The 27,631-nt window shown below is 35.5% G+C and overlaps 1 protein-coding gene and 1 pseudogene across 1 annotated transcript in view; one reads left to right on the forward strand and one right to left on the reverse strand.

Moving 5' to 3' along the window:
- The window catches only part of EPHA3 (EPH receptor A3), a 519,117-nt gene that overhangs the window by 272,931 nt on the left and 218,555 nt on the right, over positions 1 to 27,631 (reverse strand). The gene's annotated exons all lie outside the window — the stretch shown is intronic.
- Positions 14,181 to 14,764, forward strand: LOC118848274 (annotated as a pseudogene).

The raw sequence follows: 27,631 nt of genomic DNA on the forward strand, positions 1-27,631 counted from the left end.
ACACAGTTTTTGAGGCCAAATGTCAATTCAGGTTATCTGATTCCAAGGCCAGTGCTCTATATACTGCACTGTAAGCTCCCTCTAACCTCTAAGAGACCATGATGCCTGTTCTTCAGGACAGTTCATGGCTAAACTGTTTGCTCTGTAATGCACACTTTCATTCTCTCTTTCTTTTACCCAGATACTCATCACGGTAATGACCGTGTCCCAAATCATTATCATCTAGTTAAAACTGAGTTCATACCCAATTACCACATCTAAAAGTAACTCCTTAACCCGCAATACGAACTTATCCCTTTGTATTGATTCCATCTAAAACAAGCCCTTTGCTTGACTGATCCTGTCTTAAATGAAGTGAACTGTCAGCTGCTGAACTGAAATTTACACAAAAACCAATATAGCTTCAAGTCTAGCCTACACGGCTATACCCTCTCAAACTCTATATATGACTGTTCATCTTTAGATCAACTTGATCAAAAGGAACAGTGGGTTTCAAGGTAAATCATACCAGGTAAACTTTAAAAATCCATAACACATTTCAGGTCTGTTCTGGAGGATCATTTTTCTCCTTAGATCTTATTTACAACCTATAAAGTTTGACTAGCAATGCAGTGTGTGCCAATAGCTCATTTTCTTTTCAAAATGCATTATCAAAAACCAACCAAGCACAGAGAGTAGCATTTGCTTATGGGTGTTTCTAAGTGGATCAAAATAGGAAACCCAAAAAATGTGTACGGGGTGGGTGAGATGGACTGGGGATATTTTAAGGATGAGTAAATGAAAAGATAAGTGATATATCTCTTAATCTAATGAACCTCAAATTCCTAAGTGCACTAATAAAAATGTCTTCCCTTTCAATACCATGGAAGAAAAATCTACCTTCCTTTATACTTTACAGAAACAAAGGTTGATGATATCAGCTCTTATTTTTTCCTATGAGGGGAAAAATAAATCTTTAGAACTAATATAATTATTTCAGATATTTATCACTGCAAATATTTTAAATTAATTTTCAACACAACATTTAAAATTCAAAAATGTTGCTTTCTGATACAAAATGTATTAAAGTAATATTTGAATAAAATTCCCTTTTCTATTATTATTTGCTAATAACAGGATATCACAATATATGCATAGGCCATTCAGGACCTACATTTGAATGAATTTATTATAAGCCACATGCAGAGACATTTATATAAAGACAGTGACATGGGTAATTACAATGAATCAAAATTAACTAAATATAAACACTAACATTGAAAATTCATATTTTAAACACATTTTTAAAGAAATTAGAGCATTATCATTTATAGTTCTGAATGTGCATTTACTACTTGGTCTTGCTCTCTTTTACATATTAAATATGGCATATATGTTGCATTTCAGTGCAAAGTGAAGCTATATCAGTCTCAAATAAAGAGTTCTTCCACTCTCATTTTAATATATTTTATTTCAGATAATAAAGTCTTCCTTCAGGACCTCATCATATTTGGGAAATGAACTAGGGTAATCAGAGGACCATGATCGATTGTGTTTCTATCTTTCAAGGACTAAACTAGCTTTATTTGAAAAGACATCACCAGAGGGCAAGACACTAGGCAATGAGGTTCTGGCCATAAAATTCATGAAGATCCCCTTTTTGAGCATTTCAATAATACCTCGTAATATATGGCACTTTACATGTGACAAACACTTATGTGACATAGTCTTGTGGGATAACTAATGTATCATTATTTCCATTTTGCAGATGAGTAAATTGAGGCTTAGAGAAATTAACTGATCTGTCCATTGTCAAACTCTGAGTGTAGCCAGAAGCCAAGCTCAGTCTTTTTGACTTCAAGGGCAGAGCTTTTTCCATTTATGAGTACTACTTCTCAATCTAAGGCAAGGATTGCTCCCTTCTTTTCATCCCATGTGACACATTTGAACTATGTCATTTCTCTCCAGTTATTATTTCCTGATGCTCTTTGCTCCTAAACTTCTTTGGATTCCCTTCTAAGTTGTTTGGCTTTGCGTTACTACCCAGAGCTAGTTTTTTAATACTCTAAAAGAAAACAGGGGAAAAGTTTCATATTCATAAAAAAATTTTTGAACTGATCAACCTCGCAAAACACAAAGCTGATAAGAAATTTCCCACAATGGGACATTGTGATGGTATCCATATCCATTGTAACTAGGGTATTTTTTGTTGTTATTGTTATTTAATCATTCCAGTCACATTCACGTCTTTGTGACCCCATTTGGGGTTTTCTTGGCAAAGATACTGGATTGGTTTGCCATTTCCCTCTTTAGCTCATTTTATAGATGAGAAACTGAGGCAAACAGGGTTAAGTGACTTGCCCAGGGTCACACAGCTAGTAAATGTCTGAGGTCAGATTTGAACTCATGAAGATGAGCCTTCCTGATTACAAGACCAGTGCTCTATCCACTGCATCACCTAGCTGCCTTATTTAGGATATATTTACACATATATAAATAATTGCTTCAATAACTATAATTCAAACTTGTTGAAAATTAAGCAGCTAGATGCCACTGTAGATAGAGTGAAGGACTGAGAATCAGGTAGACCTGAATTTGAATCTTGTATCAAACACTACTTAACTGAGTAACCCCGGGCAAGTCACTTAACCTCTGTTACCTCAACCATAAAATAGGGAAAATAGTGGTTCCTACCTCACAGGGTTGTTGACATCAAATTATACATACATACATACATACATACAAACATACGTACATACATACATACATACAAACATACGTACATACATACATACATACATACATACATACATACATATGCAAAGTGCTCGGCAAGCCTTAAGATGCTTTATAAATGCTAGTTATCATTATTATTAAAATATATGTAACCAAGCGTTATATTGCTAGCTATATGCTATATTGCATTTGTGTGTGTGTGAACTACACATAGGTCATAGGCATCTTTATGAACTACAGCCCTCTCTAACAGCTATATTGATGGATCTCTTAATACATCTAAGATCTGATTACAGCACACTTCAGTTTCTGAAAAACAATCATCCCCTCCAGAATAGTTCTCTCAACCCTGATCGATGGGAATAGAAACATCACATGTCGCTGCTGAAGTGCTTTGATTTGTATGAGCTGTACAACAGGCTGAAGAGACAAGATGACAATGCATCAACCCCTACATCCCTGGTTTTTCTCACCAATCCCCAGTAGTCTTTATATTGATCTAGTGTTAATTCTGAGAAGCTCTCTCTATACTGGTGTTGCCAAGATGCAGACACATTGTCTACCCCTAACACGTAGGCTCAAATTGTGTCTCAAAGCTGCTCTACCTTCTTGCTTGAACTACCACTATTTATTGTCTAAGTGAAATTGGATTACTTAGTAAATTCATTTATATTTCTAAGAAGTAGAAGCATGTAATCTGAATTCCTTGCACTATTTTGTTTACTTTTCTATCATTTATTCAGTTTGATATCTTGCTCTGCTCTGTATATTACAGAGAAAAGAACTATACAGAAATCCAGTTTTTGATGACTGAGTCCTTTATTAGATACACTGGAATCAATACAGCAAGAATCTCCTCAAGAGTCTAGTGATCCTAATTTTTACTGATTTTGTATTCTTGATTCAGGGATTAGAAATGAAATAAATGAATGGCAATTCACATTTTGGAAACACCATCAGAAATGAGAAATTTTGCTGATTTACTAAGAATGAGCTATTCTGTATTATACTAAGATAAATAAACACTATTCAACACTATTCCTGAATCAAAATACAATACAAAGCATTTTTAGGACTAAAAATTATCACTCTGAATTCTTTAAGCCTCTCTTTTGTTACTATTTAATCAACAAATATTTATTATTCATCTACTATGTTCCTCATTATTACGGACTAAAAAGTAAAAAAAAATACTAGTATAAGTAAAAAGAATGAAATAATTTCTACTCACAAAGGGTTTACATTCTAATGAAAGAGAAAGTAATTGTCTATGAAAATGCATATATATATAGATATATATACATATATATATCTATATATATACATACACACACACACATATATATATGGGGAAGGGAAAGGAAGAAGCATAGCTCTTACTGTCAGGTACTCTGCTAACCATTTTACAAATACTGTCTCATCTGATGCATAAAACAGAGTAAGTATAATGTGAATAAATACATATATATATATATAAATACATATACATATATATGATAGAAATAAAGAGAAAGGAAAGAAGGAAAGGAAGAAAGAAAGAAGGAAAGAAAGAAGGAAGAAAAAGGAAGGAAGGAAGGAAGGTAGGAAGGAAAGAAGAGAAAGAAAGGAAGAACAAAAGAAAGAAAGAAAGAACCTCTATAAGGAAGAAGTAAAGAAGAAGTTCATTCCATATATAAAGGATGGCCAGTGAAAAGGTATAAAGTACAACATAGTGCATGGGAAAATGAATTGAAAAACAGTGAAGGCCAATTTAAACTGGAATGAAGGGCATGGAAGGGGGAGAAAGTTTGATGCCAGTTTCTGTAAGGCTTTAAAAGATAAGCAGGGTTGTTTTAATTTGATCATGGAGGCAATAGGAAGTCAATGGAGTTAATTGAGTAGTTCATTTGAAGAGATCTGAGTTCAAGGAAAATTATTTTGGAATCAGTATGATTAGACTGAAGACAGATTTGAGACAGGGGGACGAATTAGGAGGCTGTTGTGATAATCTAGGTAAGAGGTGATGGGCCCAGAACTAATGTGCCAGGCAGCTGTGTGAGTAAATTGGTTGGTTGTGAGAGATATTGTAAAGGTAGAAATAAAAAAAAAGATTTGGCAGCTGAGCAGATGGATATTTGTAGTTATAGATAGTGAAGAGGCCAAGATAATGCTGTTTCAAAACTGGTAGACTAGAAGAATGATGGTGCCTTTCTTAAAAATAAGGAAGTTTGGAGCAGTATTCAGAGGAAATATGAGTTAAAGTTTGGACATATTAACTTTAAGATATCTCCAAACAATGCATTATGAATTGTCCAATAGGCAACTGGTTACATGGAACTGGAGAGTCAGGGCAAAGCCTGGGGCTGAATTTATAGACCTATGAGTCATCTTCATAGTTAAGCCCATAGGAACTGATGAGGGTACTGAGGGAAGATGCTGAGGGTGAAGAGAAAAGAGTGTGCAGCAGACCCTTGGGCATGATACTGATGATAACCAAAAAAAAGTAACTGAGAAAGAGAGGTCAGATACTAATAGAATCAGTAGGGAGCAGTGCCAGAAAAGCTCAGAGAGCAGAGAGTATTCAGGAGGAGAGGGAGATCAGCAGTGTCAAATACAGGACATAGGTCAAGAAGGACCTGAAGTCAATTAGGACTGAGAAAAGGCTATGAAATATGGTAATAAAGATATCACAGGTAATTTTGAAGAGGACACTGTTAGTTGAATGATGAGGCTTGAAGTCACAATGCAAAAGGCTGATGAGTGGGTAAAAGGAGAGCAATTGGAAGCAGTGAGAGTAAATAGCTTTTTAAAAATCATATTATTTTATTTTTATTTATGTAATAAAATAAGTATTTCAATATATAATGAATATATAATATAATATAATATAAAATAAAATATAATAAAAATATGATTCCACATGAAACTTAAAATCTATTATGTATCACTTACTATTCCTTTAAAATACATAATAAACTCAGGTGATTTAAAAAATAACTTTTTCAAGAAGCTTTGCTGAGAAAAGGAAAGGAAAGGAAGGTCAATATTTTGAGAAGATGGTAGGGTATACAGAAGAATTTTTAAGGATAAGGGAAACTAAAGTATATTTGAAGACAGTAGAGAAGGAACAAATTGACAAGGAGATGGGCTAATTCTTTGTCAGATAGTGAGGAAAAGGGAGAGAGAGTAGTAGGTAATAACAAGGGATTTTGAGATGAAGAGAGTGGGAAGAAAAGAAGTTCAAGTTGAATGGCCTAAATTTCCTTAAAAAAGGCCCCCAGCTGAGAGAAAGAGGAGTGAAGAAAGTATAGGAGGCTTGAGAAGAGAAGAAAATTTTGGGATCCCTTCCATGGGGAGTGAGATAGGGAATCAATTAGAAAGAAACGAAAGGACTCCCTTTATGTATTGAGGGTCCAGTTGAATATGAATTTGAATGTAAATTTGCAATGTGCCCAGCCAGAACAATTGTGAGACTTCCTACAATTGTGTTCAACTTCTTATTAGGTATTACAGAAAAGGCAGAAAGTGGGAATAATCCAGTGCCAATCCATGGATTTCATAATTAAATCATTTATTATCAAGGCAGAAGTTGAGGACAAGAGGAAAAAGAGGCAGAATTTGGATCAGGCAGAAAATATTAACTGAGTGGACTTCAAAGGAAGAAAAAAATATGAGTGAAGGAGATAAAGGAAAAGTCAGGAAGTGACAAGTGGGAAATGAGGAGTATTTCAATTTCCCTTTAAAGAAGGGAACCTGGGGATGTGAAAAAAGGCACGGTCAGTGCTGGAGAGGACAGTCTCTGATGCAGTGTTGTCAGAGAGGAGCCAGATCTCAGGGAGGTGTAATAGATGGAAGGACCATGAAAAAGATCCAGGATAAAACAAACCTTTGCTCACTCTATTCACCAGGAGTTCCAGATGGCTCAGTGGAAGGGATGGGCATGGTTAGAGTGGGACATGAGTAGGGTAGGGTTGAGGGGGATACATGTGAGTGGTAATTAGGTGGAATCTGGGATAGTTGTTTCTTTTTCCACCTTACATGGCCAACGTTTGATTAATACAGGGATAGGAAGAAAACAGGAGAATCCATAGAGATAAGGGCAGATGAGGAGTCTCAGTCTCCAGGAGTGGACTGCAGAGGAAGATGGGTCAACTCCACAGGGTTCGCTAATAGAGGAATAGAGGAATGGGGTGTGTGTGTGTGTGTGTGTGTGTGTGTGTGTGTGTGTGTGTGTGCTGGTGGGGAGGAAGTACAGACTGCACAGGATCTGGATTTGATTTCCACTGGCACCTTCCAGGTTCAGTCCCTTAGTCTCTCAGGGTGGCTGGTGGAGGGAAGGTAGTAGGCTAGTAGGGCCGAGGCTAGTATTGAGAGTGGTTTCACCAGCAAACAGTGATGATCATTACGGTCTGAAGCCTAGTTCTGAGTTCGCCTGGGTCTACTGCGTGCAGATATCAATGCTTTGTTGTTTAGTCCAGAAATTTGCTATTCGAGCCAAAATCAGCAATTAACAAATAAGTACACAGTGACCATTCTACAATGTAAATGATTATCCTAGTACACACCATTATACTATATAAAAATGTTAATAGCCTATAACTGACTATGGGTAACACTGAACAAAATGAGATATCAAAAAACAATCAACCTGAATCCTCCATGTAGAGGTTTCTAGCAGGCAAGCTTCCTTTGCTGAATATTAAGCAAATAGAGCCATTTCTTTGAATTTTCAGGATCATTTACCCTGGGAATTTGTTAAACACATTTCTAAGCATTTAGACAATTATATATAGACAGATGCATAAAAGAGAAATTATAAAATAATGGGTAATGGACACTCAGAGATCTTTCTTCAAAAAATGTGTTTTATCTAATACATCAAGAATAAATATTGTGGCAAAATTATTTATCTCACTGACCTTTTTCTTTTCTATTTCTAGGATAATCAACAGAGTGTGTCTAACATATTCGTTAGGAGGCCCAGTCCTTTGAAATACAATCTTCATGACATAAGAACAAATTTATTTCCATCTGATAATAGCCAATTTGTCAGCTAGTAATAAGAGAAATCTGGGTTCACTGTAAGAAAATGAAATTTAATTCATTTAACTAAGCTGCAGCCCCACTTGGCCAATAACTGATCCTGAGCTGAAAATGAAGGGGTAAATCTTAGAATTAAAAAAAAATCAATAAACACACATAATCTGCTACTGAAAAACTTAGAAAGAGTCAGCATAAACACATTTGGTTCAGATTTTCCAGTTCTTTAACAACCACTGTGTGAGATGAATGGTATGCTTAAGAATCCTCAAATTATACATTTACAGTACCATACACACACATGCATACACACACATGCACACATGCACGCATATATAATATTGAGGCCTACAATCTTCTTAAAAGTTAATTTGCACTTTAGAACATTTCTGGTAGTGATTTTAAAGGAAAAGGACCTCTAGGGCAATGAACACAGTCATTAGAAATGCTTTATCAAAGGAATAGTCTTTTATATAGACTACTTTTAGAGCAGACTTAATAAAGTCTGAAAATAGCAGGGTGGATATGCATGAGGGCATTCTCTGTGCTATTCAGTTCCTAATTTGTGCATCCACATTTGCTGGCTATCAAATAAGGAAGTGGAAAAAAACAAAAAAGGAGGGAATGGTTCATGGAATCACTAAGATCACAAGGTGACTTTCCGTGGTCAAAGAAGCCCACAGAAATTCTGGAATGTCCCCCTGCTGTGTTTACACATGGTATTCCACTCAGCACATGAAAAACTGGATTGTTTCACTTTGGCAAACAAGGGGAGCAAAGACAGCCCAGCACTACAAAAGTTTTCATTTAATGAAGTTAGTAAACTAATCATGTTTCCATGACTCAGCCTGACAGGTTGATTTCCCACCTGGAAGAATGAAGCATCTTAGGCTTACAACCACCTACGGTGCAGCAACATGCTTCTGGCTGGTCTCATGTTAAGACATACACACTGCCAGTATGTAACCAAGAAGCAGAAAACTTTGTACTGTGTTTGAATAATGTTCTAATGTGTTTGGTATTAAAAATAAATCTTTCAAAATGAGAAGTAGAATGGGAAAATATATAATAAACTAGCCTTTGGGGTAAAATCTCCTCCAATAGAAAAAAAAAAGTGTCTTGATTCCATTTTAAGGGACTATAGGGGAATTAGACATTTTTTAAAAAATGCATCTTGTAAAAAATATAAACCCATCACAAAACCTGTAAAAGCAAAGATCTTTGTCAAAAAATGAAATATGATCAAGGAAAACCTCATGAATTTACTTGGAAAGGCAGCTGCAGCCAGCTTTCCGACTATAAAATGAGTAGCAAGAGACTTAAACACACCACTGGCACTACATACACCATCCAAGGAGAGCTCAGTAAAGAATCTTTGTGTTACCCACCTATCCCCCCAAAAAAAGTTAATTAAAGTGAATTTAAATTTCTGGTCCTCTGAAACTGTTAAAAACCAAAAAGACTCTGAGGTTTCATACCTTGAAGGATACATAGCAATTATTTTTTCTCATTCAAAAATGGGTGGCTTAAAATTTAAGTCATGGTGCAATCAAACAAAAGGATTCTAGATTGAAATACCCCTTAGTATCATTGTATACTGAGGTGCTCATACAGACTTTATTACAAAAGCTATCATGTTATAGTATGAAAATGCAGCCAAGCTCTAGTCAAAGAACTTTCAACACAACTGATATGGCCTGGATTTAATTAATTCTTAGCTTTATCTTTTCTGCCTTATGCCTATAAATAGTTCCTAGAAAGATTGAATGAATTACTGAATATTCGGTGTTTCTTTTAATACAGACTTAGATTTCTATGGTTTTATTGACCATTCAAATTAAAGACTTAGTTGCCCATCATCACTACGGAGTACATTTAAAAAACAGGAGTACATATTTTCTGCATAATTGGCTAGACAGAAGAAGTGATTTTTTAAACCATGAAGTAGCATTTAAGCAATTCATTTTAACTCAGAGGTACCCAACAGTATCCAACCTCTTAAGAGCTTTCAGTTCCATGAGAATCTCTCTGGATTAAAAAAAAAAGAAAAGAAAGGACAAAAAAAAAACTAAGATTGATAGAGCCATGGATTTAAGGAAAAGGGAATTACATTTCTCGGATAAAAAAGGAATTGTGAAATAAGGCTGTTCTTCTGACCTGACATCAAAGTCTGCTATACGGTAGCAGAGAACTATGATAGCCTCTAAAGTGTGTGGTGCTGAAAGTTACTCTGCATACCTCTAGCTTGGAATGGGGATGTGGGGGAATGGCAGAAGGCTGTTTCACATGGAAATCCCTGAAATTAATCATGAGCTCCATCTATCTGAAGGTATAATTTAAAAGGGATCTACATGTTGAAAAATCCTATTAGATTGATCCTCGATATAATTTCGAAAACTATTAAAAGCACAGTTGCTATGGTCTATTTGAGCTAATACTGCAGCTGTGCTGCCTCCAAACAGCACTGACTTTGAGATATCCTCTTTAATACATAATGTGTTCTTTAGTGCTATAGAAAAATACATCATTTCCTGTGTTCTGTGGGAATCTGGACTTCCTGAGAGGGTGATTTAGCTCCGTGTCATAAATCTTTCCCTAGAATAGAAAAAGCCTGGTAAAATGTACTCTCTCACTCAATCAAACTTATTTCATGAAGCTTTTTCCCAATAGCATCTAAGATGGAGAAGTACTGTATCAATCTCCTCTGTGTTTGACTCCTGTGTTTTTAATTTATATGCACATTTCAAATTGCTACATTAAAAATAGAAGAGAATAAGTTATCTTGGAATGTTGCATTATCTGAGTTTTAATTAGGCATACCGGAGAAAGGATTTTCAATACCATTTTCTTCACAGTCAAGCGACCATTTAAAAACTCCTTCCTATTCAATCAAAATTGGTCCTATCTAAAGAATTGTCTAGGAACAGCTAGGATAATCAATAATTTATATTCTAGGTGGCTGCTTAGAATACGGGACCTTCCTAAAGTAGATAGCGAAGATATGTGTGATGTGGGAGGCAGTTAAGAACCCTTTATTTGTCCTTTTACACTTTCCCTTTTTCTTGTGACTCTGTATAGACCGTAATTGTCTAGCATTTGTAGATTAGTCAGGAAGAGGAGGCAGTGTGTCATCTAGAATATAGTAGTAAGGTGACCTGAGTTTACTTCTCAGCTCCTTCACTTACAATGCTTATTTCCCTGGGTCTCAGTTTCCTCATCAAAAATGAATTAGATTTCTAAGATCTCTCTCAGCATATGATGAGTTAATATCACTAAAAATGTTCTTTTAATTTTTCTTTTTTATTATGAACTTAAGTATCAACAAACATGAACATTTCAATAGGCAAGTACAGAAAAAGAGGATTATATAAAAAGATGCTTCCGAAGAGAGATTACAGATATAATATATTTTAGATCAAGAAGGTTTGGAGAATGTACCAGCCCCTGACAATATATTTCTTTTTGTTTCCATACTATTAAATCAAAAGGCTTATCCCTCACTGTACAACATTGTTCTCATATCACCTGACTAATTTACAGATGTTAGAGTAAGTCTCCTCATTTTGCCAAGTTACCAGGCAAGTTATTTTACTCCTTACTGAAGTATTCTTAGCAAACAAAACAAGTGAGCACATTTTCTTAAAATGCTTTGTAAGTTCAGGAAAGAAAGGGAGGCTTGTGATAGGTTCCAGGATTTCAAGGAACCCTTAGAAAGTCTATTACTAAGTTTATCTAACTAGAGGGTTTATTAAATCAATCAAACAATGGTCATTGATTGCCTACAATGTCGTGCCTTCTATGTGCCATTATGCTACACATGAAATTTTCAAAGACAAAAATGAAAGTTCCTGTCCCCAAGGAGCTTTCTAGCCATTACTGATCATTTACCTACCAATTTAATGAATAAAGCCATTCATCTACAAAAAAAGAGTAATATTTGTATTGTGCTTTCCACCTCACTGCCATCCTCTTTGTTCTTGTGCTAGGAGATGAAGCTGGCACCAAGGGTCTAATCTCAGGAAGCCAGCTTATATAGAAGCTGTGCGATAGTTTGTACTCATTAGGGAGATTATGGCTTTACATATCAAGGTAGACAAAAGTTGCTAGTTTAGAATGAACAAATTCCAGTTAAAAAGTCAGATGAGCATAAACTCAGGCTCTGGTATCCTAATTTCTTGGTGTCAGGACCTACACTTAGTAGGTCACCAGTCACTCTAGTTGTCCCTGTGGATGTCTGTGTGTCCCTCATCTTCCAGATGAAAGAGCTGATCTAACCAGCCTGCTTCAGGCATTTAATGTAGTCTTCAAAAATCACTTTTTGTTCAGTTTTTTGAAAGCCTACCTTTTTTTCTTAAACTGAGATGATTAGCTAATTTCCAAAATGTTAGTCCTAATGAAACCAGTTATAAGGTTTGACAGCTTCCCTAGGGAGATTGTATATTCACTGCACTTGAGAACCAGAATGAACATTAGAAATCATCTTGTCTTACAGATGATAAAACTGAAACCCAGAGAGGTCAATTTACTATTCAATTCCTCACAATGAGTCAATGGAAGAACTGAAACTAGAACCCAGATCTTCTGTCTCACAAATCAAAGCTTTTTCTTTTATACCATTTGTCTTTTCCACTCTTTGTCCTAGTAAATCATTTTTTCTCTTTCAACTAGACATCGCCTTTTTCTCTCCTTATCCTTACACCTTACATCTCAAATGCAGGAGGGATGTAGAAAAACTGTAGCCTTAAAGGGGAAAGAAGTCATCTTTGGAGAAAAATATAGAGCCAAAGCAGCACCTGTAGAAAGCAGAAAAGGTAGTTCCATCCACCAAATAGGTTAAATTGGGTTTTGAGGTGATTATATGCAATGTCTGCTTTTTTTAAAAACACATTAACTTTGGTGGAGCTATTTCCTTCTTCCTTTGCTGGCTCCCTGAATATCACTCCAGTTGCCAGAAGCATAGAGTCCTTCCTAAATGGAGGATTCAAGAAATTTATTCTAATTATTACTCTCTGTTCTCTCTCTCTCTCTCTCTCTCTCTCTCTCTCTCTCTCTCTCTCTCTCTCTCTCTCTCCCCATAATTTTAGAATCATGGATCATTTCTATGCAAATGATTCCTCAGATTTATAACAATCTATCAATAAACATTTATTAAGCACCTACTTAAGTCCAGCCCTAGCATCTCTCTTAAGCTTCAGCCCCCCACAACGAACTGCCTATTGTGAATTTCAAATTGGATATCCCTTAGGGATCTCAAAGACAATACGACTAAAATATATCGCTTAATCTTTCCCTTCCCCCCAAACCTTTCTATCCTTCAAATCACTATATCTGCTTAGATTTAATACCTTTTTATTCACATGAGAGCCATTCTAACCCAGGTCTTCACATCTCTTAACGAGACAGTCTAGCTTCTCATTCAATAGCCTGCTAATCGGTTTACCTGACTCAAATCTCTCCCTTCTCCAATTCATCTCCCACACAGCTTCCAAAGTGTTTCCTAAAACACAGTTCGGACTATGCTACTCCACTACTCAATAAACTCTAGCAGCTCCCTATTATCTCTCAGGTCAAACACAAACTTCTCTGTTTGTTATCTAGCGGTCTTTGCTGACTCCATATAAGATGAAAGTTAAAGTACAAAATTAAAATCCATTCATTGATTATTGAGACAAAATAAAGGTATGCTACACTCAAGTATAGTCACATTTCTAAAAAGTTTAAGAAACCATTACCACTATTGAAAAATATTTAAAAATTAAAAGAAATAAAAAACTTCCAATGCCATCCACAGGTAGGACAAAACTCTTCATCCTTTATGACTAGAATATGTCTCCTTGGAGTAAATCTCAGTAATTCCCCTATTTTTCTGAATTCTATGTGGTTACAGAAAGCCAGGTCTGTTAAAAAAATGTGTAAATCTAGAAATTGGTCTGTCTATGCCTGGTGTTACATTTTCAGAGCAATTTAGAATTTTCTGAATTGTGATTATTACTTTTAACTTCTAAGAGCCCTGTTCCAAAAATAAAAGAAGATACTAGAATCTGGCAAATTAACAGAAAGGGCTATTAACATGGAAACTTTATCAACAGTGTAAGGTTTCATTCAATAGTCTTAAGGAGCAGTTACACAAAATTAACTATTAGAAGGACTATTGAAATAAACTTGGTCACAAGCACAAAAAAAAAAACATCAAAATGTGAAAGAAATTGTTGCCACAGTTTTCTCCTCTGCACTATTTACAAAGCACTTTTTGTATATATTAACTTATGTGATATTCATAACTTTATAAGGCAGACATGATACTGGCTCTCACCTAGATACCTCCTTAATCTAGCCTTAACTTCTCTCCTGAATTCTAGACTGGAATTTCCAACTCCTCACCATCCATCTTCTACCTGGCTGCTTTATTAGAACTTTAAACCACCTCTTTGGCCCATTCACTACCAGAATGAAGACCATTCTAAGCAACCAGACGGTCGACATCCCAGAAAATGCTGACATCTCTCTTAAGGGTCAGATAGTTATTGTGAAGGGGCCCAGAAGAATCCTCCATAGGGATTTCAAACATATCAATGTTGAGCTCAGTCTCCTGGGAAAGCAGAAAAAGAGGCTCCGGGTGGACAAATGGTAGGGAAATCGAAAAGAACATGCAACCATGAGCACAATCTGTACTCATGTACAAAGCATGATCAAAGGCGTTACCCTGGGTTTTTGTTACAAGATGAGGTCTGTGTATGCTCATGTCCCCATCAATATTGTTATTCAAGAGAATGGCTCACTTGTTGAAATTAGAAATTTCTTGGGTGAAAAATATATCCAAAGAGTGCACATGAGACCAGGTGCTGTTACTTGTGCTGTTTCTCAAGCCCAGAAAGATGAGTTAATTCTTGAAGGAAATGATATTGAACTTGTTTCAAACTCAGCTGCCCTGATCCAACAAGCCACAACAGTCAAAAACAAGGATATCAGAAAATTTTTGGAAGGCATCTATGTTTCTGAAAAAGGCACAGTGCAACAAGCTGATGAATAAGTTGGAAAAGATGCCAAAGGCCGTGTCCTGAGGAGTCAACACTTATTCAGATGTCAAAATAAAAATACTTTTTGTCATTTGAAAAAAAAAAGAACTTTAAACTCAACACATCTAAGATTGAAAGTCATATTTTTCCTGAAACACCTTCTTCTGGCTTCCTCTTCTCTGTCTATGAAGCCACTATTTTTCCAGTTACCTGTACTTATAACTTCACTTATCTCTTTTGATTCCTCATTCCCCCCAAGTCATTCCCATTCAATCAAGGCAACTCCATTCAACAATGGCTCTATAATATTTATCACAATGGATGGAGCACTACTCTCCCTCTCCCACTGCCCCCAGAAGTGATCTCTCCATAAACTGATCTCATAGCAATTTCCACTTTTCTTTCATAGTTGCCAGAGTTTTGTTATGGCAGAGTTCAATAGCTAAACTATAGGAATATCACATTAATGATAATAATTCTAATATCATGGGTGAAAGGGACAGCAAAGTCAGAGATAATTTCAGCTGGGAGAGATGTACCTTTTTCACACTTAAAAATCAGCTGCTATGCCCCAGTTGATATAAATTTTAGCCACCAATACATTCCCACCAAAAGCCCATTTAAAAATATGGTCATTTCTAAGTTGGAAAATACCAAACTAACCCTACTTTCCCTAAATTCTTATAAACTCTGTAAAGTTTACCATAAAAATCTTTTAAAACCCTTATAGTGTATTATATACATTTAAAATATATAGCCATATACATACACACATACATATATGCACTATTTGATATATACACAAATATTTTAAATAATATTTAAACATTCTGTACATTTACATGCATATTATCAGAGACAAGGTATATATAACTATGGATTAATGGGCAGGGTATATATAACCATTAGTTATAAGGGTATATATTCTTATGAGCTAGTGATGAGGCAGAAAGCTTATTGAATAGAAAAGATTTTAAAGAGGTTTTGGGGTAAATTTCATCATATGGCTAGAAAATGAAGAAATGTGATTCTACTTAACATAACTCTGACTAATTGCAACCACACATGTGTAAAGTCCAGGCATAGCATGTACTAGAGTTTTGTAATAACACTTAATGCAAAAATTTATCCCACATCCTTGACACTGGAGAATTTCATTTACTATAAAATTTACATTTTTAAAGGTTTTAAATACTAATATTTCAAAAACAAATCAGTCAACACAACAACAATTGTGTAGACTATTAGGCCAAATATATGATATTCTCAAGTTATTATTTCTATTGAATTTTTGTGTTTTTAGAATAATAGCAAAACTGAAGAAGTACTTGAATAATGTTGAGTTAATGGAGAACATAAATATTGAGTTATATATTTGTTCATTATGATTTGGTCTTTTAATGATTTTACTACTCTTTCCTTACCTTAATCTAATACTATATCATAGCTATATATAATGATGAAATATAATTATAATAATCATATGCTAATCCTAAATAGGCAACAGCAAATACAAAACATAGCCTTAAAATGAGATATCTTTAAAAAGGGACAAGGGATATCTGTTATCTATCTATATTCACTGAAAAAATACTGTCTACCATCACTCCTTTCTCCAGAATGGAGAATCTCCAAATTCTGAGTACAGAGATCTTATAGTTTATTTGAAAAACATAAATATTATTTTTCTGATAACATTTTACATCACATTCATATCTGCATATCTCCACCCAGTGAACACTTCAGCAAAATTAAGCATCATATCAACTATCATTTCATCAGGTTTTCTGAGGCTAAGGAGAGGGCTAGCTATTGCTGTCCTTTCCCAAGTGCCTCCATTCATAGGATTTTCCATGATCAGTTGCTAAGCCCAGAAAATCATATTATACCCATGGGACAATTGATTACAACTTCCTCCATCTCTCCCAGTCTACAGCTGTATTTAGCAATACAACTCCACAGCAGCCCCAGGATTACTCTTTTCTAAGTAAGTAGATCAGTAGATCCTGAGCCTCTGCAAAATGAAAACCTTCTGAGAATGTGGATTTTCCAGATTTCTTCCCAGCACCTTCCCCTAGGAAGGGAGAGTGATGGGCTTTGCTATAAGACATTTCCATGTAAGGGACTACGTAGGGATGCCGACAGTAGCTTAGTTAGACTAGTAGATGGCAACTTCTTTCCTCTCTTTGAAGTGAGCATCAAGAAAATCAGTATTGGCTGGTCACCAGTGTGCTACCATTCCTGCTTCAGCTACCACGAAGTCCTGGAAGGTTTAATCTAGTTCTATAGCATTAAGACCATTATTCTGTACACTCCGGTTTTAATCAGGCCAGAACAGGAGGAAATGCTGATTTTGTTGAGAACCTAACTTTGCTGGACCTTAGTTTCCTAATCTGTAAAAGGGGAACTGATCATCTTCAAGATGACTTTCACTTCTAAATCCTATAATCTTATCTTTAGAAATTGTGTGTATGGATGCATGTATGTAAGTTTGTACATGTGTATGTGCATATATAGTACTTATTACATGCTGGGTACAGTGCTAAGCATTTACAGTTACCTCATTTGATTCTTAGATAGTTTTATATAGCTATAGAGATAGAGATACATAGATATTGATATCTATATCTATATATGTGTGTATGTATGTGTATATATACATATGTACACATACATATATATGCATATTTGTATATATATAGTGTTTATGTAATATGTAACATGAATACCTATATACATAAATATACACACATGTACAAATATATGTATGTATATATTTATAATAGCTAACATTTATATAGTGGTTACTACATTTTTGGTTGCAATTAAGTGCTAGAATGTAAAAGACTTTCCTTTTTAACTTTCTTTGGGATGCATACTCTGCACATGAGAGAAAGGGGAAGTGGATGAGGGCAATCAGCAAGAAATGTGGCAAAAAATATCTGCATAGGATATAAAGGGAGAACATCAAATACTGGTCAATTACGTTCATGAGTATTTCACAAAGTCAGAGACAATCCCCTCCCAGCATCTGCCCCTCGAAAGGAAGAGTTAATTGGTTTTGGTGCAAAAAAAAAAAACCTGAGAGTAGGGTTGCTGATGGTAGCTAGATAGACAAGAGGGTAGAGACTTTTTTCCTGCCCTTAAAGTCACCAACAGCAATAGCTGGAGTATGGGCTAATGGAGAGTGGGTGCCATTGCTGCAGCCTCCAGAAAGTCAGACAAGAAAGGAAAGGGGTATTTTTCTTCTCGCTGATCAATCAATCCACCAATCAACAAGTATAGTCTACTATATGCTGGGCAGTCTGCTAGATGCTAAGATTGAAAGAACAAAAATAAACATTCCGATTCTTCAAGGAACTTCTATTCTATTGAGTAAGACAACATATACACATGGAATCAGATACAAAATATTCAAAAAAGAAACACTAGCTTGGGAAGTTCACTAGCAGTTTGCAGGATCAAGAAAGGCTTGCCTATGTAGGGGGCAGAATAGTTGAATCTTGAACGTAACAAGGGATTCCAAGAGACAGAGGTAATGTGAGAGTACATTCCTGCTATAAATATAGCAATGTAAAGGCACGGAGCTGAGACAAAAAGCATGGTGTGGGAGGAATGGCAAGTAGGCCATTATACTCTAGGTCACAGAGTATGTGAAGGGAAGTAATATATTTTTAAAAAGTAGAAAAGGGTCAAGGTATGAAGATGTTTAGATGCCAAATAGAAGGGTTTATATTCGGTACTACAGGTAATAGGGAGTGATTAAAGTTTATTGAGTTAGCAGGTGCCAGGGTCAGATTTGTGCTTTAGCATCCATATGGTACAGTATGAAGGTGGGAATGGAGAGATAAAAGACTAGAGTCTTGGAAGCCAATAAGGAGGTTGTCACAATATTATTCTAAGAGGTACTGCTGAAGGCATGAACTAAGGTGGTGGCAAGATAAGTAAAGAGAAGTCAGAAGAGAGAGTTATTGTACCATCAGAAAGGACAAGCTTTGGCAAAGTGAGTGTCTAAGGATGGTTTATCTGAGTGAAAAGTTGAAGACGACCATAAGGTTGTGAATCTGAGTGAATGAAAGCACGGTGGTATCATCAACAGTTCTATGGGAATTGGGAAGAGGAATAGGTTTTGGGATAAAAGACTGAGTTTGAGAGGCCACCAGGGCAGCCAGTTGGAAATGTCCAGTGGGTGATGATGGGCTGAAGTTCGGGAAGAAACTAGAAGTGGGAGTCAGTAATAAATGATAATTGAACCAAAGGATAATAATAAATAAATAATAAATTAACAAATAAAGTGAGGGAATACAGAGGATAAAGAAAAGGCTCTAGGACAGAGGGATCATTGGCAACTTCTGAGTTTTAATTCAATGTTGAGATCAAAAGTCAGATTAGAGAGGGTTTAGGTGATGAATTTACATGAATTTTTCTAGGAATTTGGTTAATAAAGGGAGTTGACATATTAAAGTACAATAGCTAGTGGGAACGGTGGGATCTAGTGAGCTTTCTAAGGATAGGGGAAATTCAAGCATATTTGTAGGTAGCAGAGAAAGAACCAATGGATAGTGATAGACTAAATGAGAGAGAGAGAGAGAGAGAGAGAGAGAGAGAGAGAGAGAGAGAGAGAATGAGGAGGAGGAGGAGGAATAATAGTGGCAACATGGCAACATTTTTGTCCCTCTACTGGAAAAATTAGGAGTGAATGGGATAAGAGCCAAAGAATCTGGATCGAGTATTACATGTAGACAGAGTGAACAATAAAGAAGAAGACAGATTGCTAAGAGACAGAAGTACAGATTCTGGAAGTGGCAATGGGGATAGAGAAGTATTCTAATCCCCCTCTAAAACTAGTGAATTGAAAGATATGAAGGAAGATGTAACCAATAGTGAAAGAGAGGATTAGATCCATTATCAGAATGTATTTCCTTTGTTCACTTGCTCCACCAAGGAAAAAGCTTACTTTGGGCTAGAAATGAGTTGATTCACAAATACATTGCTATTGATGTTGGGAATGTTAATTTGGTCACAGGTCAGAAAAGCTCTAAAATGTCAAAATGTTCCAACTCTAAAAGAAACACTGGAAGGAAATGGATAACCAGAGATACTATTAACATGAATTAGATTCTATCTCAATTTATAAACCATAATCATTATGATTGGGATCATGTAGACAAGTTGGTATTTAGAAGGTAGGACCATAATTGAAAATATGAGATCTGTACCCACCCACAAACTCTAAATTATTTTTGTTAATAGACTAATTTGGGGAAGGAATTAACTACTACAGCCCAAAATAATGTTTCTATGTTGAGGATCATTCTTTATGAATCAAATCACAGACTTAAGTTGTTATAAAGAAAAAATATATAAGGAGAGACATTGACTTAGCTAGCCGATATTGGATAGAGCACTGGACCTGGAGTGAAGAAGATCTGATTCAAATCCAGGCTCAGATGCTTACTAGCTGTGTGACCTTGGGCAATTCATTTAATCTCTGTCTGCCTCAGTTCCTTCCTCAGTAAAACTGGGTATAAGAAAATCACCTACCTCCCAAGGTTGTTGTGAGGATAAAAGGAGAAAATATTGGTAAAGAACTATGCAAACCTCCATATGTGAAGTGTATGGGAGGAAATTATCGAGGCCTACTTAGAAAGAGAAAGTAAAAGCCAAAGAAAAACTTATGGTAACAAAAGACATTTGATCAGACAGATATGCCTTTACAGCACATAACAGCTTTAAAAAAAATAAAATTTTTGTTTACATGCAAAATCAAGTTCCAAAATTGGAATAATTTTTAATTATTATTATCTTGATAATGAGGCATTGTAAAGATAAATCAACCAGAACTTAGGACCCAGAACTTCTCAAAACCAGTGGGAGTTGAACAGGTGGCTGGGGATTGTTCAGGAAGAACAGGTGGGTCAACAGCTGTGAAAGACTGGCTGGAACAACCAAGATATCTGAGGGAAGGACCAAAAATAAACTTCAAGGCAATGACTGGGTCTTATACTAGTTAAAAGCAGTAATGCCTACAATCTTGGCTAATAGTGCCTTAAGGGGTAACATTTCGGTTTGATTGTAATGGTAAGCAGAGTAGGAAAGAATAAATAGATATGTCTAGAGCAAAGGTTGTTAACCTGGGGTCCATGAACTTGCTTTGAGAGATAGAGAGAGAGGATAGATACATTGATAACTGCATTTCAATATAAATGATTTCTTTTATAACCTTTTCTATTATCTTTTATGAATTTACAAACGTTATTGAGCTAAGAGGGGTCCATGACACTCTCTCTCTCTCTCTCTCTCTCTCTCTCTTTCACATACACACACACCCTTTAAGAACTCTATTTTTAGAGAAAGAAACAATGGAATCATATATTTTCATCCTCAAAAAAATCATTGTTATTGGTTTTCTTTGTATAACCTTGAGTTAGTTATTTAACCTTGCTCTGCCTCAGTCTTTTCTTGGTTGTAAATGAAGAAAATTATGTCATTTACCACATGACAGGAAGGTTGTAAGGAACTAGTAAAATTTATTTTATAGCACTTGTGAATACATTGTACCATATGAAGCTAAGAATAACCTTCACCTTCATCAAAGAACGTTGTAAAATTCACATACCTCAGCTGATTTACTGCCATAGCTAAAGTGTTTGAATTACAGACAAGAATTTTTTTAAAGTTAAAACAAGTCTTTACTACATACTCTGTTTCTCAATACATTATTAACAGAATTTATCATCCTGAAACTATAGAACTATTATTGTATAATATACAGCAGTTAATACTGAAATAAAATCCTTCACTTTTTGATACTGATTATGTAATATTATAAAATGTTTGAAACCATTTTTTTAATCATGGGGAAAGCAAATTCAAAAAATATAGGAGTAAAAAAAAAGCTTAGTCACAAATTTTTGTGATAACTTCCAAAGTATCCCTCTCAATTCATGTGAGAGAATATGGTGAGCTACTTTACATGATCCTCCCTTTAAGTGAGGGAGATTAGCCACATGAAGAAACATGTCTTTCAGCAGCAACAGCATTAGGAAGCAAATGTTTTAAGAAAGTGGAAAGCTGATCTTTCAGAGCAGTTTGGAAGCAGTGTGGCCTAGTGGATAAGGTGTCAGAAGCCCAGAGGTTGAAATCCTGCCCTACCACTGTCTTGCTGTGTGGCCTATGGCAAGGCACTTAGTCTCTCTCAGAGTCTCCATTTCTCCTCATGAACACTAGAATGATGACCCCAACCTACCTCAGGGCAAATAGCCTATTTACTTGACCTTATTCTCATAACTTATGTCTACAAAGACAAAATACTAGGTTGAATTTAGTTCTTATGAATTTAGAATGCCAGATGCAACAATATTTATTAGGAACTCTTCTTGAAGAGCAGTATGAAATAGGTATCGTTAAAAAGAAGAGATTCAAACTAATTAAAAGTAACTAATTAACAAAATATTTTTGGAGAGATAAACTTTATAAAATAGCAGCACTTAAAAAAATTGGAAAACCAACTTGATCATTGTGCCTGTGCCAAAACAACAGCTGACACTACTGACAAAAAGATGGTCGTGACCCAGGAAGATCTGGGCTCAAGTCCTGTTTCTGAGTAATATTGTGACCGTAAGCAAATTATTTAACTTCTCAATGCTCTAGGCAACTAACTCTCTGTGATTATAAATGGCAGAGAGTGTGACAAAGAGCATTGATAGAGGCAGTTCCCTCACAGAAGAGTTCTCTATACCAATGAAATCACATGTCTATTCACTATACAGTGTCAAAGATTAAACTGGGGTTTTCTTATAAAATTATGATGTATAGATTTTACCTTGCCATTAAATTTTAAGATTTTTTTCCTCATTAGAAGAATAGGATTTTTATCATCAGATTAAAAGCATTAATTAAAGGAGAACAAAAAGTAAGCTATAGTTGTTTTTGTTTCTGATGTATCAGGGTATGAAAAAAGTTATTAAAATAGTATAGTAGACAATTTCTCCCCTGCATAAAATTTCTATTCCTACCTTACCCGTATCCAACACTAAAGACTTCTACTACTTGAGGGTTTTTTTTTGGTTTTTGTTTTTGTATCATTCCAATATCAGGTTTCTAGGGAAGCCTAGATGTGTTGTTGCTCATAATGTCACTCTGTAACTGCTGATTCCTCTCCTTTTTTAAATAATGAGAACAAGATCGTATCCTAAACAAGCCATTTCCTCCCTCTTTCTTGAGAGTTATGTCTGAATTATCCACAGCATAAAATATTGAAAGAAAATTAATTATATGCTTTCACCTAACCTATACCATCAAACTCCCTTTTCTCAACACCTCTCCCCAAAAAAGTCAGAGTAAACAGAAAATATCCAAACTAGCTTTTAAAGTGTATTTACATGAACTAGAAATGCTGTTCAGTATGTCTTTAAATTACTTCTAGGTCTTGTCAATATTTACTGAACAGTTTTACAATTTAAGCTTTGGCAGGCTAAGCTTACTTTCCTCACTGATCCAGTCTGATTCCCACACATTTTCTGCTACATGTTTTATTCAACTTCATTTCCAACTTAGCCTTGCACAGATTCTGATTTTCCCTCAATTCTTTTGCTTATACCAGCAGATATGCCTAGGCTGTCATAGAAAGAAGCCATCCAACCAGAAGATAAAAACTGATGGTGGCAGAGTATTGAATAATTTCATTTCTAAATGAATTATCATTTTAAATCTTTGTGAAGGTCACTGGATTCTAAAAGTTTTAGCTCCTTTTAAGTTTGAATATTTGGATCTCTATTTGTGAAAAAAACTGGATCTCTATTTTGAAAAATGGAAGACATTAAAACTAGATTTGAGAAAAATGTTTCCTGTAAATTTAAAATGTTATAAGATCTGTGGTTATTATAGTTCAAATACTTTATTTTCATTTTTGTCATCAGTGTACATTATCATATTATAGATACACATATCATATATTTATTTATTTATAGCTTCTTGCACTTTAATATTATCCATTTGTTTTCATTCAACTAAGCTGGGACACGAACATGCTTATTGTTTACAGAAGTCTCCATGACAACTCAAGGGAAAATCTAAAAGATTTTTTAAAATTACCTTTGTTCACGAGTCATTCTGCATTTAAAATTTCTACTTAGTTCTGATACATTCAACAATAACATATTTTTAAAATAGTGCTGATATGGAGAAGAATTCAGTCAGATTGGAGTCTGAACTCATTCTAATTGAGTACCTGGAAAACAACTGTAGGCTAGATGGGACCTTATATCAGCTCTCAGGCAGTGTCAAACAGGTCTAGGTCATTCTTTGTCCTAGAGGTATCCAGAAAATTAGGTTTGACATCTAAAACAAAGCATTCTCTCTTCTATACAGTGGGCCATGGATATGCATCAGTCAGCAATACTTGAAGACACATTTCAAACCAGTAACTTGGGATGTAGATCAAGCTATGCCACAATCACTATCACCCTGGACAAGTAATTTCTTTTTTTATACACATGAAATAAACATTTATTAACCTCCTTTTATGTGTTTTAAAATAAACATTTGTTAAGCACCTGCTATGTGCCAAGTACTATGATAAGCCCTTGGGATATAAAAGCAAATGACAGTCCCTGCTCTCAAAGAGCTCACAGTCCAATGGGGGATACAACACACAAACAACTACATATAAACAAGCTACATGTGGGATGAATTAGAGATAATATCAGAGGGAAGGCATTAGAGCTAAAGGGAACTTGGAACATGGGAGGGTGATAGCAACATGGGGGAAAGAAAGTGTAATTCTCCTAGTTGTTAATACCCTCTCCTCAATTATTTTGTACTTACTTGGCATAAATTCTGTATTTACTTATATGTGTCACGTTGCATCCTCCCAGTAGAACATGAGTCCTTGAAGGCAAAGACTGTTTTTTTTTTCCATGGAAAGCATTCTAGATGCGGAATCATAGGATTCAAGTTCAAATCCCAACTGTGTCACTGACTACATGTATGACCTTGGGCAAATCACTTAACCATAAAATGAGGAGGCTGGATTAGATGACCTCTAACATCCAATCAAACTCTCTATCTGTGATTGTCTTCATATCCTTGGTCCTCAGCACAGTGCTTGGCACATGTTGTTGTTCAGTCATGTCCAACTCTTCATAATCTCATCTGAGGTTTTTGTGGCAATGATATTAGGATGGTTTGCTACTGGACAAGTAATTTCATTTCTCTTGGTTTCAATTTCCTCAGGTAAAGAAGGAGGGAGGGAGAGAGGAAGAGAGAGAGAGAGAGAGAGAGAGAGAGAGAGAGAGAGAGAGAGAGAGAGAGAGAGATTGAAGTTCAGTGTTACTGGACTTGGAGTGAAGAAGACTTGAGCTTGAATCCAGTCACAGACACTTAAAACCCTGGGTAATGCACTTGACCCTTGTCTGCTTCACTTTCTTCATCTATAAAGTCAGGATAATAACAGCACCTAATGAACAGGGTGGCTGAGAGGATCAAATGAGTAGATATATGCAAAGTATTTTGCAAACTTTTAAGGTGCTATAAAAATATTACTATCCCCTTAAGATACCTTGCAGCTCTAATATTCTTTATTTCTATGACTTTTGTTTGTTTCTCCAGAGTAGAGTATAGTTTGCCTGGAACTTATAAGAAAAGTTCTTCAAAAGGGATATGGAGGGAAATAATTAGATCATAGTCATATGACTTAGGAATGTAAAGGAAATTAGATATTATCTTTTCCAACTTCCCATTTTACACATGAGGTAGCTGAAATCCATAGAGATAAGTGACTTGGTTAAAATTACAGAGAGAAAGTTTGAAACCTCTTCCCAGAGATAGAGAAAAAAATTCATGAGTGACTTTCATTCATTCTAATAGCTCTAAAAAATGGGTTCTGACTTTTTCTTCCCTTTACTAATAGGAATCAGACATTTCTAGTAGAATAAAATATTTGAAGTGAGAGACTATCTTGTCTTCATTTGAACTCTCAGAGCTTACAACAGTTCTTAACACACAGTAGGCATTTGATAAATGCTTATTGAATGATTGATTGACCAAACAGACAGCCAGTACCTTGTCCTATGATCTATAATTCTCTAAAGCTAAGGGACAATTTAAGTGAAAAGATTCATATACAAAGAGAACGCCAGAGGCAAACAGTAATTTTTATTTATAAATGCTATCTAACATTTTTATGGGAATATAAATAAAATTATTTGAATGAAAATTATAGTTTAAAATCCTGGTTTGCTTGTTAGATGAAAATGTATTTACATTTTTTAATGTAATTAAATCCCATTTTTACATTTCCATTATTATTTCATATACCCAAACACAACAGGGATGGGAAATGGCTTCAAGATATCATCAAGACCACTTAAAAATCCTAATATTTGCTCAATAAGTAGTCTGTCTTCATTGAGACACAGTCTCCTATAATTCTATTTAATCCTGGCAAGAAAAGTTAATTAATTGAACAATTGGGCTTCCAGTTATGTCCATACCCATTAAAAGCACACATAAAGTAAAATGCATCATGTGGTACATTTCTATCACCTTTGGGAATTTTCAATGATCATATTAGATTTAAATATTTAATTAGCCAGTCTGACTCTGCCATAGAACCAAGAAATCAGCAGACATTTTTAAGGTCACATGGATGTCCTTTTTTTCCCAAATACAATTCAAGCCATACCAATTTACTAGCATAATGCACAATGCTCTCTTTTATTAAATGCTCCTTTACCAATCAGCATTTGACACTGTTGATCAACTGCTGTCCTCTCCTGGACATTCCCTCTTTTCTGGGTTTTCCCAGTAAAGCTCTGTCTTTCATTTCTTGTCTTCTCAAACCTTTTTCCTGAAAGATCATTCACATACACCTCTTAACTATAGGCACTCCAAGTCTCTCTCTTGTTCTCTCTTTTCTTCTCTTAATATGCTCTCTCTGGGTTACTTCATCCGCTATCATATCTAAATGGATTTTCCACAGGTGTCTCAATTTCAATATGTCTAAAACAGAAATCACTATCTTTCTTCTAAAACCCATCCCTATCCCATTTTTAACTTCCCTAAATTTTCCTAGGGCTTCACCAACCCACTAGTCACCATGGTTCACAATCATCGTCAACTCCTTATTCTCACTCACCCCACATAACAATCGGTTGCCCGATTTTGCTATCTCTGCCTCCAAAACGTCTTTTACTTAAAACCCCTTCTCAGTACTCACACAGCCACCACCCTATTTCAGACCTTTTTTTACCTCTTGCTTGGATTAGAAATTCTCAAAATGCGGTCTATGGCTCCCTGGGGGTCCCTGAGACCCTTTCAGGGAGTCTGAATGGTCAACACTATTTTCATAGTGTTACTAAGATATTTTAATTTCTAATAATTTCTAAATATCAATAAATATAATGTACACAAACAAGACATCTTTGCAAGTCCTCAATAATTTTCGAGAGTGTAAATTGGACCTGAAATCAAAAAATTTAAAAACTTCTCTCCTAGACTATTGTAATAACCTATTTTTGGTCTCTTTGCCTCAAGTCTCTCCCTTGTTTAAGCCATCTTACACAAAAATTGCCAAAGTGATTTTCCTAAAACAAAGGTCTGCCTCTGTCACTCCAGCCCTCAATAAGCTTCGGTGGTCCCTATTGCCTTTAGAAGGAAATATCTCTTCTGTTTGGCATGAAATACCTTCACCACCTGTCCCCAGCCTGTCTTTCTTGACTTACTCTACATTATTCCCCCTATGGTACAGCCAAATTGTGCTTGCATTTCCCCACATACTATTGTCTATTATATTTGTGACTTTGCACGTGCTGTCTCCCATAATTGGAAGGTACTCATCCTCAACTTCTTCTCTTAGACCAAAATCACTTCTTTCTTAA

This window comes from Trichosurus vulpecula, chromosome 4 (genome assembly GCF_011100635.1).
Source record: "Trichosurus vulpecula isolate mTriVul1 chromosome 4, mTriVul1.pri, whole genome shotgun sequence".
Lineage (NCBI taxonomy): Eukaryota > Metazoa > Chordata > Mammalia > Diprotodontia > Phalangeridae > Trichosurus > Trichosurus vulpecula.